Source organism: Lissotriton helveticus, chromosome 1_1 (genome assembly GCF_964261635.1).
Source record: "Lissotriton helveticus chromosome 1_1, aLisHel1.1, whole genome shotgun sequence".
Taxonomy (NCBI): Eukaryota; Metazoa; Chordata; class Amphibia; order Caudata; family Salamandridae; genus Lissotriton; species Lissotriton helveticus.
Window position 1 is genome coordinate 1,998,361,641 of NC_136057.1, and position 16,925 is coordinate 1,998,378,565.

The following is a 16,925-nucleotide window of genomic DNA, read 5'->3' on the forward strand; positions in this document are numbered from 1 at the left end:
ACGTCGGCATGCTTCCTGCGGAAGCTCCCACTCTTGGGCGCCATCTTCGGGTTCTTTTTTTCCGTGTTTCTTTCGTTTCCGAAGTAATGGCAATGTTCTATTTAGTTTGTATTTACCGCTTTGTACCTTCAAAGTCCTTTCTTTAGTTAACCACCTCTTCTCTCTCCAGCCTCATCTTTCTGGCGGAGGTGGGTGGGTTCGCTAGTGAATCCAGAAAGATCTTCAAGCTGCAAAACTACACCGACAGGTAAGAAAACTATTCGTTTTGCAGCGTGAATCTTTCTGGATTCACTATGCTGTGCATAGATTTTGTAGCGGTTTCTCATCTCTGTGGCGGCTGGGTGGAAGATGAGCGTTGGGTGTTGAATATGTGCTGTAGCACCTTCTGTCCCACTTGAGCTTCCTTGTTCATTTGTATGTCCACACAGTAGTGCTTCGTGAACGTGTGCACCGAAGCCCATGTTGCCGCCAGGCATATGTCCTCTATGGGTGTGTTAGCCAGGAAGGCTATTGTAGCGCCCTTCTTCCTGGTGGAGTGGGCACGTGTCCCCTCAGCCAGTTCTTGTCCTGCACGTTTGTGGCAGAGTTGAATTGTCTGTGCGATCCATCGTGCAATGGTCTTTTTGGTTACTGCTTTGCCCATGAAGCTGTTTGCGAATGACACAAAAAACTGTTTTGTTTTCCTGTGTCCTTTTGTCCTTTCAATGTAGTGCATGACTGCCCTTCTGGCGTCCAGGGTGTGCAGAGCTCGCTCTGCGCTGGTTGTTGGTTTTTGGAAAAAACTCGGTATCTGTATAGACTGGTTCATGTGAAATTTGGATACCACCTTCGGCATGAAGTGTGGGTCAGTCCTCATCACAACTCTATCGTTGTGTATTTGTATGTAGGGTTCTTGTAGCGTCAGCGCTTGAAGCTTGCTTACTCTGCGTAAGGACGTTATTGCAACCAGGAAGGCTGTTTTCATAGTTAGCATCTTTAGGGAGACCTTGTGAAGTGGTTCAAAGGGCTCTTTCATGAGTTCCGTTAGGACTGTGTTCAAGTTCCATGAAGGTGGCGGCACCCGCTTGGGTGGTGCGATCCTTTTCGCTCCTTCTAGGAATCTCTTCACCACTTGTGATGTGAAGAAGCTCCTGCACGTTTCTCCCCTTGTGTAGGCGACTATCGCTGCCAAGTGAACTCTTAAGGAGGATGAGCTAAGGTTCTTCTCCAGCAAGTGCGTCAGGTACCTTAGCACTGTGGAGTCCCTCTTCATTCTATTGTGTAGTCTTTCCTGTCACAATATTGTGAATCTTTTCCATTTCGCAACGTAGCACTTTCGAGTGCTGGGCCTTCGTGCCTCCCTAAGAACCCTCAGGGTGCTTTCTGGTAGTCTCAAATGTGCGAACTCTATGTCCTCAGGAGCCACGCCACTAGGCTCATGCTCTCTGGCTCTGGATGTAGTACCTCTCCGTTCTGCATGGAGAGTAGGTCTTTCCTCCTGCTGAATCTGTGGGGTGCACACTGTCTCATCTCCATGATCTGCGAGTACCATGTCTGCCTCGCCCACTGTGGTGCGACCAGTATCAGGGTCATGTTGCTCGCTCTGCACTTGCTCAGCACTCTGTGCATCAGTGGTATCGGGGGAAAGGCGTAAGCAAATGTCCTTGACCAATCTATCCATAGGGCATTCCCCAGTGACCCCTCCTCGGGCTGCCTGGATGCGAAGTTTTGGCATTTTGCATTCTGGCGTGTGGCAAACAGGTCCACCGATGGTGTCCCCCACCTGTCGAACAGGTACCTTGTCTCCTGAGCATTGAGCTCCCACTCGTGGGATGCCGATGTCTGCCTGCTGAGCCAATCGGCTTGTATGTTGTCCTTCCCTGGTAGGTGTATGGCTAGCAGGTCTATCTTGAGAGGGATGGCCCATCTCCATATCTCCTGCGCCAGCGTTGAAAGCGGTGCTGACTGTGTGCCCCCCTGCTTGTTGATGTAGAACATCGCAGTGGTGTTGTCTGTTTGTATCAATACCTTGTGTTTGTACAGTCTTGTTTGAAAGGCTTTCAGTGCAAGGAAGATCGTCTTCAGTTCTAGGTAATTGATGTGCTTTGCCGCATCTGTTGTCGTCCACAGTCCCCTCACCTTGAGCTCCTCCATGTGAGCGCCCCATCCCTTCAGGGATGCGTCTGTGGTGATGGTCACTGTTGGCGTTGGGGGCGTTAGAGGCTTTCCCCTTGTTATGTTCTCCACGGTCCACCATGCCATCTCCTTCTGCACTGCGTGCGTTACAACCACTAGATCCTCCCAACCGCCTGTAGCTTGTGACCATTGCTCCTGCAGCCATTCTTGAATGGGTCTCATGTGGAGTCGTACATTTGGTACCAGGTGGATGCATGATGCCATCATGCCCATGATCTTGCTCGCAGTCCTCACTGTCCGAGCTTGTCCCTTCCGGTAGAGGCGAGTTTCCTTCACCAGCGCCCTCGCCCTCTTCTCGCTGGGGAACACCTTGCCCTGTAAGGTGTTGATCTGTGCTCCCAGGAAGATTTTGACCTGTTCCGGCTCCATTGATGATTTTTTCCAATGGATGGAGAACCCCAGGTTTATGAGCGTGCTCGTCACTGTATGTGCGTGCTGCTTGCATTTCTGGTATGAGTTTGCTTTCACCAGCCAGTCGTCCAGGTAAGGGTATACGTGTATACCTTGCCTTCGTAGGTGCGCTGCGACTGCTGCGAGGCACTTTGTGAAAACTCTTGGTGCTGATTTTAGTCCGAAGGCCAGTGTCGTGAACTGGTAGTGGCTTTCTCCAATGGTGAACCTGAGCATGTGTTTGTGCTTTCTGTTCATTGGGATGTGCAGGTAGGCGTCTTTGAGGTCTATTGTGACCATGAAGTCCCCGGTCTGCAACTGTGGGAGCACCTCTTGCAGGGAGTTCATTTTGAATTTTTGCGTTCTTATGAATTTGTTCAGGAACCGTAAGTCTAGAATGGGCCTCATTGTCTCGTCTACCTTTGGTACCAGGAAGTACGTAGTGTATATTCCTGTGTTTCTTTCCTTGAAGGGTACCCGTTCTATGGCCTGCTTCCGCAGGAGTTCCTTTGCCTCCTCCTGAAGACACTGCAGCTGCTTGCTCGCTAGTGTTTTTCTTTTCGGTTTTCTGCTTGTTGGTCTCCCCTCCAATTCTAAGCAGTATCCGAATTGGATAATGTTGAGGATCCATTTGTCTGATGTGATTTCTCTCCACTCTCGGAGGTAAAATCTTAATCTTCCTCCCACTGGTGTCATGTGGTCGTAGGTGTCTAGTTTGTCTTGACCCATCTGTACGTGCTGCCCCCTGGGACCTTTTTTGTGGGCGGGCACACGGAGTTTTTTGAAGTCACTTACAGGTGGGCTGCTGCCCCCCTCTCCTATTTTGTCCCCGTCCATTTCTCCCTCGAAAGGACTGGCCTCTTTGTTGGTACTGCCAGGACTGCTTCTGCTGACCATGCTGAGCTTGCGGGTCTGACTGGTGCGTTTGCTGGAAAGCCTGGTGTGATGTACCTGGCTGGTTTCCGCCTCTCCCGCCGGACCTCCGTGACGGGGTGCCCCTCTTGTTCCCTCTGAACTGCAATGCTCCCATGGATCTTGCTGTTTCGTTATCTTTTTTCAGTTGGCTGAGCGTTTCATCAACTGTTGTCCCGAAAAGCGTGTTGCCGTTGAACGGTGTGTTCAGGATGCTGTGTTGCACCTCCGGTTTGAAACCTGAAATCCTGAGCCAGGCGTGCCTCCTTTCCGTGACACCCATCATCATGAGCCTGCTGGCTGTGTCTGCCCCATCCAGGGCCGTCTTAAGGCAAGAATTAGCTGCGTTCTTTCCCTCTTCAACCAGCTTTTCGGCCTTCTGCCTGGCATCCTGGGGCAGGTCCTTCACCAACTGCCCCAGCCCCTCCACGATCTGGTACATGTGCCTGTTTATCAGGGCGTTGGAATTAGCCATACGCCAGTGGGTCGCGGCATTCCGTTCGATCCTTCTGCCCACCAGATCCATCCTTTTGCTCTCCTTATCCGGTGGCGGGCCCGAGGTAGTGGGTACGTTGGCCCTCCTCCTTGCTGTGGCCGTGATAATGGAGTCTGCGGAGACCGTGCCCTGAATGTAGGCCGGGTCCTTTGCGGCATGTTTGTACTTTTTATCAGTTCTGGGAGTTACTGCTTTGCATGTTGCGGGCTCCCTGAATGCTTCCTTCCCCTGAGCCAAGACGCTTTCGAGCATTGGAAGGAATTGGCTCCTCGTTTGTGTTGGGAGCAATGTTTCTAGAAGGAAGTCTGCTTTCTGCTTCTCTTCGTCGAGCTTGAGCTTGAAAGCTGCTGCGGCAGATTGTATCACCGAGTTGTAGGCCCCGATGTCGTCCGGCGGCGAGGGCCTCGAGGGGTAAGTGTCGACCACCTCCTCCGGGCTGTCGGTGTCGACATCGATGTAATCTACCTCCTGAAGGTCAGAGGGTGCCGACTCTGTGTCTGTCCTGCCATCCTCTTCCTCCCCATAGTTGTAACTATCGTAGGGATTCTCGTACTCCTCCTGGTCGTCGATCACCTCGACGTCCTGGTCTTGTTCCTCGGTGACTTCGGCGATCTCCTCTTCCTCCTCGACCGCCTCCATCACCGGTGGCTTGGTCTTGTGAGGGATCGTGAAGGCTTTCATCTTTGCGTCGAAATCTTTCTTCCGCTGCATGATGTTCTCCATTTCTGCCTCGAGGCGCCTTCTCTTCTTCTCCATCTCGGCCGCGTGTTCCGCGTCGGATGGGTCGGCCGCTCTCTTCGGCGGATGGCTCGTCGCCGTGCCTTTCGGTGTCGAAGTTTTCGACGTTGAACCGGATTTTGGGTCTCTGGTCGACGTCGTCAGTTTTGGGTCTTTCTCCCTCGGTGTCGATCGATCCTTTTCGGGGACGATTTTCGACGTTTTCTGCTGATCAGCAGCTCTCGGCGCCGGGGACTCCTTCTCGGAGGATCCGCTGGGCCTGGGAGTAGTCGCGGACGCTGCCTTTTTTGGCGTCGGCGCTTTCGGGGTCTTGCCCTCGATTTTTCTAGACTCAGAGTCTCTCGGGTTCTTGGGGGCCGAAGAGTCTCCTACCTTGTCAGAAGTCTTCGTGTAATCGGTCTCTACGACCGTGTAGCTGTCGTCTTCGGCGGCAGCGTTGTCTTCTTCCTCGGAGGACATCCCCAGCTCGTAGAGTGACGGAGTCGGGGTCTTCCCCTGCAGGGCGGCGTGTGCTACCCTCTGCCTCTCTCTCACACGAAGGGTCTTCGAGGCGAAGGCGGAACAGGCGTTGCAGTCTCCGCTTTTGTGGTCCACCGGTAGGCAAAGGTTGCATACCGGGTGCTGGTCCTTCTGCGCGTACTTGTGGTGGCAGTTACGGCAGAACTTGAACGGCGTGTTGTCCATCATCAAGCGTCCAGGGCCTCTCTGGTCGCGTGTTCGTCGACGGTCGTCGAAGATCTCGATGGAAAACGCCTTATCCTTGCTGACTTTTCGTCGATGAAGTCCCCTGGAGTCTTCAGATGACTTTTCCTCGTATTTTCTGTATTTTCTTTCTTCTTTCTCCAAAAATGTCTGGAGCCCAAACGGGAACGATCCAGACCCGACCGCGGAAAAAAAGAATCAGAAGATGGCGCCCAAGAGTGGGAGCTTCCGCAGGAAGCATGCCGACGTCACCGGAAATACACCCAAGGGGGTGTGACGCCGACGCCCACCTGGGCTAAGAAAAAAAAAAAAAAAAAAAGGACTACGAATCCGGACCCAACCACAAGACCGCGGAATAATGCACAGCATAGTGAATCCAGAAAGATTCACGCTGCAAAACAATGATTAAAACATTGTTGTTGGATTATCTTTATTTACAACTTGAGGACCCGATTAGTAGGACATAACGTTGTGCCCAGGGGGACACACCCAGCGCTGGATGTGCAGTTATCATAGTGGGCAAAAGAACAATGGCTTTAACCTAGATGTCTGGACTGGGGTGAAGGTTTGATTTAGTCAACATTCCGTCCATCATTTTTCGCTCTAAGTTGGATGGGTATGCCCAGACGCCTGTCCTTTGCTCGCTGTGCCACTGGATTCAGACTAGCATGCCTAATGAGAGGTGATACCCCAAAACTGGACCTAGGATGCTTGTTTCTGGTTCTGGGAAGACCCGATTTGGCAGTTTGGGCTGGACTGTTCCCACAAAGAGCAGGGTCAAGACAGATTTGCATATGGCTGGGTTCAAACTGGGGTGGCATAGTGAGCAAAAGAACGATGGATTTAACCTTGATCTCTTGACTGGGGGGAAGGTTTGATTTATTCAGCATTCCGTCCATCCTTTGTTGCTGCAGCATTTTTAGAAAGGTGGCAATTTCTTGGCTTAGCCAGTTGGTGCTTGCAGATGGTCTCTGTCTGGATGTAGTTTTCAGTTGGGCTTTTGTGTGTTCTACCTAGACAGTCACACACAATAGAGATAAAGGGCCATCCAGCCACACACACTGCATGTGCCTGGATGGGTAATCCGGAAAACAAAAGGAGCCAGGCCCTTAGGGACAGGTGAGGAGGCTGGACCTTATTTTACACAACCATACCAAGAATTGCCTCGTCACCTACATTTATATCCACAATTGAGGAAAGCTGAACACGCTACCAGTCGTATTCAACAAGGTATTTTTATTTTTACCGGATTGACTTTTCAATTAATCAAAGTTCAAAAAGACGGATTAAACACATATAAAGACACGTTACTGCGTAACATATTCACACCATGAATATCATGCTCTTACACTATACAAATATAGTACTAGTTTTGCTTGAAAAAACAGTCAAAAACAAAATAAGTGATGATTCTAAAACAAACAGAACATTTCAAACATGTGCAACATACAACGATACATTTACCACTGTGAGAGGCGATTAAGGCACAAAGAATAATGAAAAAAGAAAGAAAAATAGAAAAGAAGCAAAGTTAATTTGTAAGTTTTTTGCCGCCCGCAAAATGCTGGTATAAGGAAATGGATCACAATAAATCCTTTCTAACTGGCCGACGCGTTTCGATTCCAGTGAGTGATTTCCTGGAATCTCATCAGGGCGCAAAAATTCTGTCTGTGAAAAGGAGGGAAAGGGAAGCGAATTATGGTTTTGTGAACTATAGACTCTACTCCCAAAATAGTGGCGCTAAGAAAAGGGAATGAACCTACCAGATTGTAGGAGATGCGAAAATGCACGTGGTTTCTGTCTGTGCAAAGTCGAACTTCTTAGACATGTAATCAAGAACTGGGCGGGGGACCACCTAAAGGTTAAGCAATTCTTGTCAGACTTGCATCTTGTGTCTGTACAAAATCGCAAACAGTGTAAAATGAAATTAAATGAAGCGACATACCGTCAGGAGACGCATAAATGAAGCCTGACGGCTGCCGCTGTGTCACCGTTGTACTCTCAGATGGATGAGGGGGCGGAACAATGAAGTATTCACACTGGGGAAACGGGGACAACAGATTAGAACAATGGACGTGGATCTGGCCAAGCTGTTCTAGAAGATATGAAAAAACGGCATACCTTTCTTTGGCAACTGCGAGGCTTGGGGCTTCGTATTATTCTATTTTAAGTATTCTCGTCATACCTTCGGAATTGTGGAGGCATCCGCTGTGGAGATAGCGGAATAAGTTAATCAATTATGAATACCGGGGAATTTTTTTTGAAGCAATGAAAGGAACAAAGAAGCATTGCATACCTGTGTCCTCTCCTGTCCCTGTCTGCGGCGTTCTGTGCCGAATCCAAGATGGGCGCCAGGTATGTTTACCTGGATATAACTCCCAGGTAAAGTTCCGTGCATTATGGGAAACGTAGTTCGGGGCCCAAAACGCGAATTGTAAGCGTAATGTGGCGCGAAAGTTTGGTGGCATTTTTAGCTTTAAAATAATATGGGTGGTGCCCCATGGATGTAAAAAAAATTTTGAGCATTAAAAATGAGGAATGAGACAAACAGAGCAGCCAGGGTGGCTGCGCATCACCGAAGCTCCGTAGTTTTACACTCTTGCAATTTCAGATAAAGTATTAAGGCCTTTTTGTGCGCTCTTGAATTTTAGGATGAGATATGCTTCTTTCTGAAGAAGCTTTTTATCTACATCCACATCTCGGTTTGTAGATCGAAGTGTATATAGCACCGTCCACTTCAGATCATTTGCATCATGTTTCTCCGTCAAAAAGTGATCAACCATTGGGGCATTAACAATTTTGTTTTTTATCCTTGACCTATGCTGGCAGATGCGGGTGTTAGCTTGTTGTGTCGTTTTCCCTATATAGATTTTTGCGCAGGGACACTGAACTAGATAGACCACATTCTTGGTCTTACAGTTGGAAAATTCACTGTGTTTCCATCTAGTCCCCTCATGTTGGAACTCATCACCTTCAATGGTATTAGGGCACACAACGCAGGTGCCGCATTTGTGATGCCCTGTAATCGGTTTAAGATTCCATTGGGTTAATAGGTCACTTTTCTTTTTGGGTAAAGATACATCCGCCCTCATAATTTGTTGCCCTATACTTTGGTTTTTCTTGTACGCAAATAGCGGCCGTGGATGGGTAATCCTGGCAGGGTAGTAGGGGGAGCTGGACACAGCCTCACATTTGAATAGGCTGTGCCCTGTCCACACACAAAGGGCTGCATTCCCCTTTGTAGTGGGTTTGGAGCCAGAGCAGGAAGGGAAGACATATGTGCACTTCAAAGGCATCTATTTGTAGTCTCCCCACTCTTCAAAAGCACCACTGGGTGCTGCAAGTTCTGGACCTCAGACACCACCACTGTAAACTGCTGGACCTGTGGATACTCTGTCAGGAAGAAGGACTGCTGTGCTGCTGAAAGGATGGCTACTCTGTTGGACTGTTACTCTGCTGGACTCCTTCCTGCTGCCCTCTTGCTTGGGTGAAAAGGATTGCACCTGCATCTCTTGCACCCAGAACCCAGGGTGACTTCAAGAGCTAGTTGGCTGAACTCCTGATATGAAGCCTCAGGAACTTAACCAGCTTCTAAGAACCTTGCATCTGCACCTGGACTTTGCAATCTGTGAGTCTACACCCCAAAGTGGTGCCACCCCAGTCCTGGACCCTTGGAAGGTGGCCTAAGCTCTCCTCTACACTCAACTACTTCCATAGGAAAATCTTAGCTAGGGACAACCTAGGAAATACTCACGGGAAATCTCGGCCTCAATCTAACAATCACTCCAGACCTAATAGGGTCACCGATCACCTGACAAATACAGACATTCAGTCCCTTCTACAATCCTACAATCCTCCGTTCAGCCCACCTCTCCCTGCTAACTACTTCATCTTTTAGACGGAAACGACAGGGAGGCTGCAGCTTCTCTCACTTGGCCCCCAGACTCTGGAATTCCCTTCCTCTGGCACTCAGAAGTTGCAATAACAAGGCGTTAAAAACATGGTTATTTGAGCAAGCCTATGCCTAGTAACTCTGCCGCAACAATCTTTAGTTCTATCGCCATGAAACCTATGGGTGTACGTGCGCTCTACAAGTATTTAATAACATAACATAACAGTCCATTCTGTTTCTGCTCTCTCTACTTTCAAGATACAAACTATTACTTCCAATCCATTTAGAGAACCCAGTGTCAACCTCATATCTAAGAACATGGAAAACTTTCTTCCGGTCCAAACCGCACACCTCGAAGGCGTTGTCACCAAATCTCACATCAAATCCATGCCATCTAATTGCAGATCTGCAGCAAGACACACACCTGATATTGCATACATAATCCTTTCACATCAAATTCAAAAATTGTATTTGATTCAGACCCCAACTGAGGTCAATTAATACAAATACATGATATGAAGTAACTGGATTTAAGCTTTTAGGGTTGCTTTAAAACTCATTATTGGCATTGTAGGTTAAAATTGACGAATAAAAGGACATATGTTTATAATTATTTAGTACACACACTTTTAAAACAATTCTAAGAAACTCTTTAAAAACTTAAACAAGTTATGACAAATTCATTAGGAGTAGACTTGCACTGCATAATTAAATCTTGAGTTAGAATGATGTTGTATTTAAAATGTATAGGGTTTATAAAACGTTGTTGTGCCTCTACCGAAGTCTGATTTGGACAAACAAAAAAACGTGGAAAAGATCTTGTACTCCTCCGGTGCACAAATCGCTGATACTCGAGTAATGTTCAGGAGGCTTCCATCTGGAAGAGTACACTTTTAAAGGATTAATTCCTAATCGCAAAAGAAAAATACAGCGCCTTACTCTATGTTCTAGCTGAAACTGTAGATAAGGCTCGGGAGTTTTATATACTGAATTTTCTGAAAACCTATTGAAGTGCTTTATTTGAGTGCAGTGCTCTCTATCTAGTGCAAAGTTTATTCTTAGTGTGTTTAAAAAAATCTTCAGATGTGCTGGAGACCAAACCTGCAAAAGAGCAACAGTGCATTGAGATACATCAAGGGCTATTTTGAGATTCCTATTAAAAGTGTGCAGTGCTGAATCTTCTCCAAAAGTCTCTCGTTTTAATATATGTCTTAAGGAGCCAGGGCTCTTAGATATGGCTTGAGCGTATATATACAGTTAAAGAAAGCTCGAGGCGTAAGGCTTCTACGGGGACAGATTGGGTGACTTTCAGCAGTTTTCGAAGGTTAGTCCCTTCTTTCACAGTTATTGGTAGCCAGGTTTTAATCTGTGCATATTCCAAGGCATAAAACAAGATGGGTGGAATTTTCATGCTGTAGACCTCCAGCATGTATTTAAAATGCCTATTCTCAGTTGAGCAATAGAATCTCTGTAATGCCCAGACATGGGAGATCCTCTCACATGATCTAAATCTCCTGATCTTAACGGAAACTTGGCTCAAGGAAACCTCTACATCAATCCTAGACATTCTAGTCCCCCCAGACAACAACAGGATTAGATTGGATAGATTAGTTAAAACTGGAGGTGGAGTTGCTTGCATCCATCGATCTAATCTCTGCTTGAGACAGATTCACTCGGCTCCGATGTCCTCATACGAACACCTGGAACTAGAAAACTGAAACAATGACATATTAATTTATACACTCTACTCTATCTACCACCCTCCTGGAAATAACCCAGTGTTCACTGAACAAATGATGGAGGCCATTTCAAAGAATGAGGACCAATCTCACAACCATATCCTCCTTGGGGACTTCAATTTACAATGTAAATGAAAACGATCCATTAGTAAACACCTTCAAGACCATCCTATTCAACATGAATCTTACCCAATTCTACAACAAGCCCACGCATATCAAAGGTTCCACCCTAGACCTTATCATAGCCAAAGATAACATCATTCAACTTGATGATATAGCACCTTGCAACTTGTCAGATCACCTCTTAATCTCTTTTCGAATCATGGACAAATGTTTGATCAGACAAGGTCAATCTCGAAAAAACAAACAATGGTCTAGAGATCTGAGAAACATCAACGTAAATGATCTTACCACTATGAGCAATATTCTTCTTCAGTCGCCCCACAAGATGACTAACCTGGATGATCTCACTGACCACTACACTTATTCCATGACTGATATCTTCAATGCTCTCGCTCCATTACATCTCAAAAGAATCCCTAACAAGCACTCTCAGCCTTGGTTCAACAGCTCCCTTAACTCGGAACGGCGTAATCTTAGGCTCGCTGAAAGATCTTGGAGAACCTCTCCTTCTCTAGCCAACCTCAAAAGACTAAGGAAGACTTGAAATGCCTATAACAGAAAAATACGCAGATCTAAAGCTTATCACTTTAGATCGCAACTTGACATGGCCAAAATTAGACATAAAAAACTTTTCGAAATCAAACAATCTAACCAACTCTCTAATCAACTTTGGACTCTTAAAGACTTAATACCAAGCAGTGAGGGGGCTCTCAGCGCATTTCACTGAAAAAACAAGAAAGATCAAATTAGATCTGCAACTCTCTTTACCAAACTTACCGTATCAAGCTCTCCACTACTAGTCTCTGGTTCACCAGGGTTGAGCTCCCCTATGATCGCTTCAGCTGCCTTTACTCCAAAAAATGAAGCTTTGTGGAATACCTTCAGACTTCTGGATGATCTTGAGCTGCTTAACATACCTCTCCAAAGATCCTCTGCCTACCAAACTCTTTAAAGTGCCTACCTCATCCATTTTCCTGCACTGGTTGATGATTGTACATGAATCTCTCACTCAAGGCCAGATTGCCTCAACATTAGTCAATTCATCCCCTTACCAAAGAAACCTAAGTCAGATTTATCTGAGCCTAACAACTACAGATCTATTTCTACTATCATATCTCTATCAAAACTTCTGAGAAATATGTTCATGCTCAACTCTGTAATCACATTGATCATTTTCAGCTACTCGACCAATTCCAGTTTGGCTTCAGATCGGGTCACAGTACAGAAACCGCCTTAACTCACATTGTAGACAATGCCCTATGACTTCTAGACCAGATTGAACCTTGCCTACTTATACTATTGGATCTCTCCTCAGCGACAAATTAAATAACCTACTTGAAACAAGGATGGGGTTATCAGGAACAGTGTTAAATTGGTTTATCTCATTCCTTCAAGGGAGAACTCAAAGATTCGAAGTAAACAATGACCTTTCCAACAGTATTCCTGTTTCAATTGGAGTCCCACAAGAATCCGCACTTTCTCCTACTCTCGTCAACCTGTATCTGGAACCCCACAGCGAAATTCTGAATCGATCTAACACTCATTACCACATGTATGCTGATGATACACAACTGTGTAAGAAAATTTCTTCACCGGAAGACATTACTACTCTCAAACTTGCTCTCTTAAAAACCCAAAAATGGTGATCGCTCAACCACCTTTCGCTAAATTCACTCAACACAGAATTCCTCTTGCTCGCCCCACACAATCATACTAACCCCTTTCAGGACTGGCTCAAATAGCTTACACCCCTCAACTGCACCCCACATGTAGTTAACTCTAATAGATCACTAGGCTTGATTCTGGACAAAAACCTGACAGAGGGGGCGTGGCTTGGACAGCAATGAGGAGAGTTGCCCGAGTCCAGAGCTCCTCTACACCCAGGATAAATAACGAGCCCTAAACACAACTCCACCTAAACATACGAAACTCCAAGCAATCCAAGAGGAATCTGAAACTCTGGGGAGCCAGAGGATACCATCTATACGGGGCGATAACTACGGCACAACCTACTAAATCGGTTCCAAGCAGAAGATCTCCGGCACCGGAAAAAAGAAAATGGCAACGTCGGAGTAATAGAGCAAACAATCGGAGGCACGGGCGCAAGGAGTCTACATCCAAGAACACTCGCCATGAAGTCAGTGCTCACACCCCCCCCTGCTGCGAACAGAATACCTTGCTGCCTAAACTCCGACAAGAACTGAACACATCGTTCGCCACCATCGCGTAGAAAGCGAAACGAAAAAGGGGACAGCCATTTTGAGGAGAGAAACAATCGGGACACTCCTTAGGGGGGACGCAACGCTAACCAGTGGCCCACCAGACCAACAACAGTGGCCCTGATCACAATATCAGACAGTTCAACCACACAGAGGCGATGCCCCACCTGCAAAAGCGAAGGCGAAACCGAAACCATCTAAAGGCGCCGCCATCTTTCACAGTGCGCGAGCAGACAAAAGCACACAAGGAGCGAAACGGAACAGGGGGCAGCCACAGTGAGAGGAGAAAAACCGAGACACTCCAGAGGGGGGACGCATCGCCAACCAGCGGCCCAGCAGTCCCACAACAGAGGCCCAGTCCACAACAGGAAACAGACCAACTACAGCAAAGGCGAAACCAAAACTATCCGTGGGCACCGCCATTTTGAATAGTGCGCGAGCAGTCAAAAACACAAGCAAACTATAAACGATTCTGCAGTTGCGCTTGGCCGCAAAAACACCCTCCTAAGCTTATACTTCTTCCAAATATCGAGGAGGTAGATAAGAGCAACAAGTAGCAGAACTAGCAGGGATCAGCCCAGGCGAAAAGAGGAGTGAAACTGAAGCTATCCATAGGAGCCGCCATCTTGCAAAGTAACGACAGGGCGGGAACAAAAGGAGCAGCCAAAACAAAACCAAAAATAAGCGGCCAATACGAATCCACACAGTTCAGCTCAACGGGACATTGCCATCTTGAGCAACCCTAGCCCATGCAATTGGAGGAACCGGCAGCCCAAAATCATCAAAAGAGACCACAGTCGCGAACTAACACAGTATAAGGGTAAATACAACCAGCACGGCCACAAACAACAAGCCGCAGCAGGGATCAGACACGCCTTAGGCGACACAGTGAACGAGACAAACCACCACAAGCCATCACAAAGCAGCAAGTAGTCAATCACAGCCAAAGGTGGGCACAGGTAGAGATCTAACTCACACACAACCAGATTACGCAAGAACAAAAGTAAAGGATTTTTTTTTTAAAAATGGGGCCTGGATCCACATAACGAGCTCCCGACATCAAGCAGGACATAACGAAGCAAGTAAAAACACGGAAACTCAGGAGAAAGAGGCAAACCGTGCACTAAACAAGGCTGAAAAGACAGGAAATCAGGCACCAAGGACTCCAAAACGGTTCCCATATCAACAACTAACCACACAGATAGGAGCAAACAAACAAGCAAGCAGCAACCCACATAGGGCCAAAAGATTTGACTGCCTACTAACAAAAAGAGGCCTAGCCAAATTGGCGGGGAATGATGGGAAACAACTGCCCAAAAAGACGAAACCCGAGGGAATCCACGATTCGCCAATAAAACAAAAATCAGACATAAGCAGTACCCTTGACAGCATCCTAAAAAAACTTGCTGAGGTACACGACCTAGCAAAGACGATAAAAAAAAACCCCACTGACGCGATCCAGCTTGAACTGGCATCTGTAAGAGCGGACATTCACACAGCTAATAGCAGGCTCTCCGAAGTAGAACAGAGTCAGTGACATGGAAGGCAGGGCACAGCTCACTGGAAAGGCATTCGGAAACATAGCCAAAGTAACCACAGACCTTCAAAAGCAGGCTGCAGAGTTCAAGGACAGAAGCAGAAAAGGCAACATAAGAATTCTGGTAATGCCAGAAGGCGAGATAGACAAAGCGGGCTCGTGTGTGTCACTCCTGCAAAACCTCATCCCCAAGCTAACCAACCTCAAGTTCGAGAACCCTTTCGAATTAGACAAGGCATACAGAGTACCAGCCATAAGACAATCAAATAGAACAGTACCGAGACCAATCATATGTAAACCACTATGGTCACATTAAACGGAAGCGATTTTCGGAGTCACAAGAAATAATCACAACCTGCTGTGGAACGGGAACAAAATCATCCTCACACAGGACTACTCTAAACCCACAGTCGATAACAGAAAACGCTCCTAAACCAAAGAGAAAGGCTAAAGAAAGAGAACATCACAAATTGAACTACATCGCCATGATGCATGAGGTAATTCAGCTGTGACGTGTCAGCAGGGTGCTCCAAATCCCTTTGACTGTTTAAGATGGCTCCCGTGGGCCGTGAGCTGACGAGCTCTGTGAGCACCTGCGCGCTGAGAGTGGCACTAACCTGAGGAAACTGCGGCAGCACGTCCAGCGACCTATGAACATTTTCCCCACTGATGAGAGGAATCTAGAAACACGTGTCTGGGGATACACTTGAAAAGAATACTGGTACTGGCACTGGCCAACAAACTGTGAGAACTGTGTGTGAAGCGAGCAACATTGAACCACATCGACCATGATGCATGAGGTAATTCAGCTGTGACGTGTCAGCAGGGTGCTCCAAATCCCTTTGACTGTTTAAGATGGCTCCCGTGGGCCGTGAGCTGACGAGCTCTGTGAGCACCTGCGCGCTGAGAGTGGCACTAACCCTGAGGAAACTGCGGCAGCACGTCCAGCGACCTATGAACATTTTCCCCACTGATGAAAGAGGAATCTAGAAACACGTGTCTGGGGATACACTTGAAAAGAATACTGGCACTGGCAAACAAACTGTGAGAACTGTGTGTGAAGCGAGCAACATTGAACCACATCGACCATGATGCATGAGGTAATTCAGCTGTGACGTGTCAGCAGGGTGCTCCAAATCCCTTTGACTATTAAAGAAAGAGAACATCACCTTTACATTGGCCGAGATTCAAAATAACCAACAAAGGAGTTACACTGTCCTACGACGACCCCATGGAACTAGCCCGGTACCTAGAAGGCCCAAAAACTCAGGCTATGGAGATGTCAACACCAACCAGCAAGAGAAGTGCCTCTCCAGACCCCACCGCTGAATAAGCAGAATCGCAAATGGCAAACCGCCAGTGCCTAAAGAAACGCAGGACAGAATCACTTGACTTTACAAACAGTTTATTTTTTTTTTACCCTAAGAGAACTCCAAAACCCCGGACGCATAGAAGAACTTACCCCACAGACGCACGATAAGACTCCGGAGCCTCAATAGATATCTACCTCATGAAAACACCCAAAACCTTTGCACAAACAACACTACCTCAGGGAATGTTAGAATCAAGCATAGAAGAGTGCGGACCTACATATCGAAGCACAAGAAGCGATTGTACAAGCGCGACTGAACTTTGAAATGACTATATCCTTTCACTTCCACGGAGAAACAGGACTGCTAGAATCAAACACGTCTATGTTGTGTCTTTAAGAACAAGCACGTGCAAACACGCAATTACCTATACGTTCAATGTTTAATGTTAAATGTTTTAAGGGCTACTGAAGAAATGCTGGGCAGACAAATGCAAATCCTGTAACCCAACTTGCTCGCCCGTATAACTGCCAATTCGTTATATGTCACATCTCTTTATATTTTTGTATTGTGAAAAACTAATAAAAATAAATTTAAAAAAAACAAAAAAACCTGACAAACTTGTTCCGCATCCCAAAAAAATTCTTAACAAAATGACACAAACAAAATAATTGGTGCATCTTCAGTACGTT

At 46.8% G+C, this 16,925-nt stretch overlaps 1 protein-coding gene across 1 annotated transcript in view; it reads right to left on the reverse strand.

Annotated features, from left to right (window-relative positions):
* The window catches only part of SASS6 (SAS-6 centriolar assembly protein), a 208,140-nt gene that overhangs the window by 18,647 nt on the left and 172,568 nt on the right, over window positions 1-16,925 (reverse strand). The window lies entirely within an intron of this gene.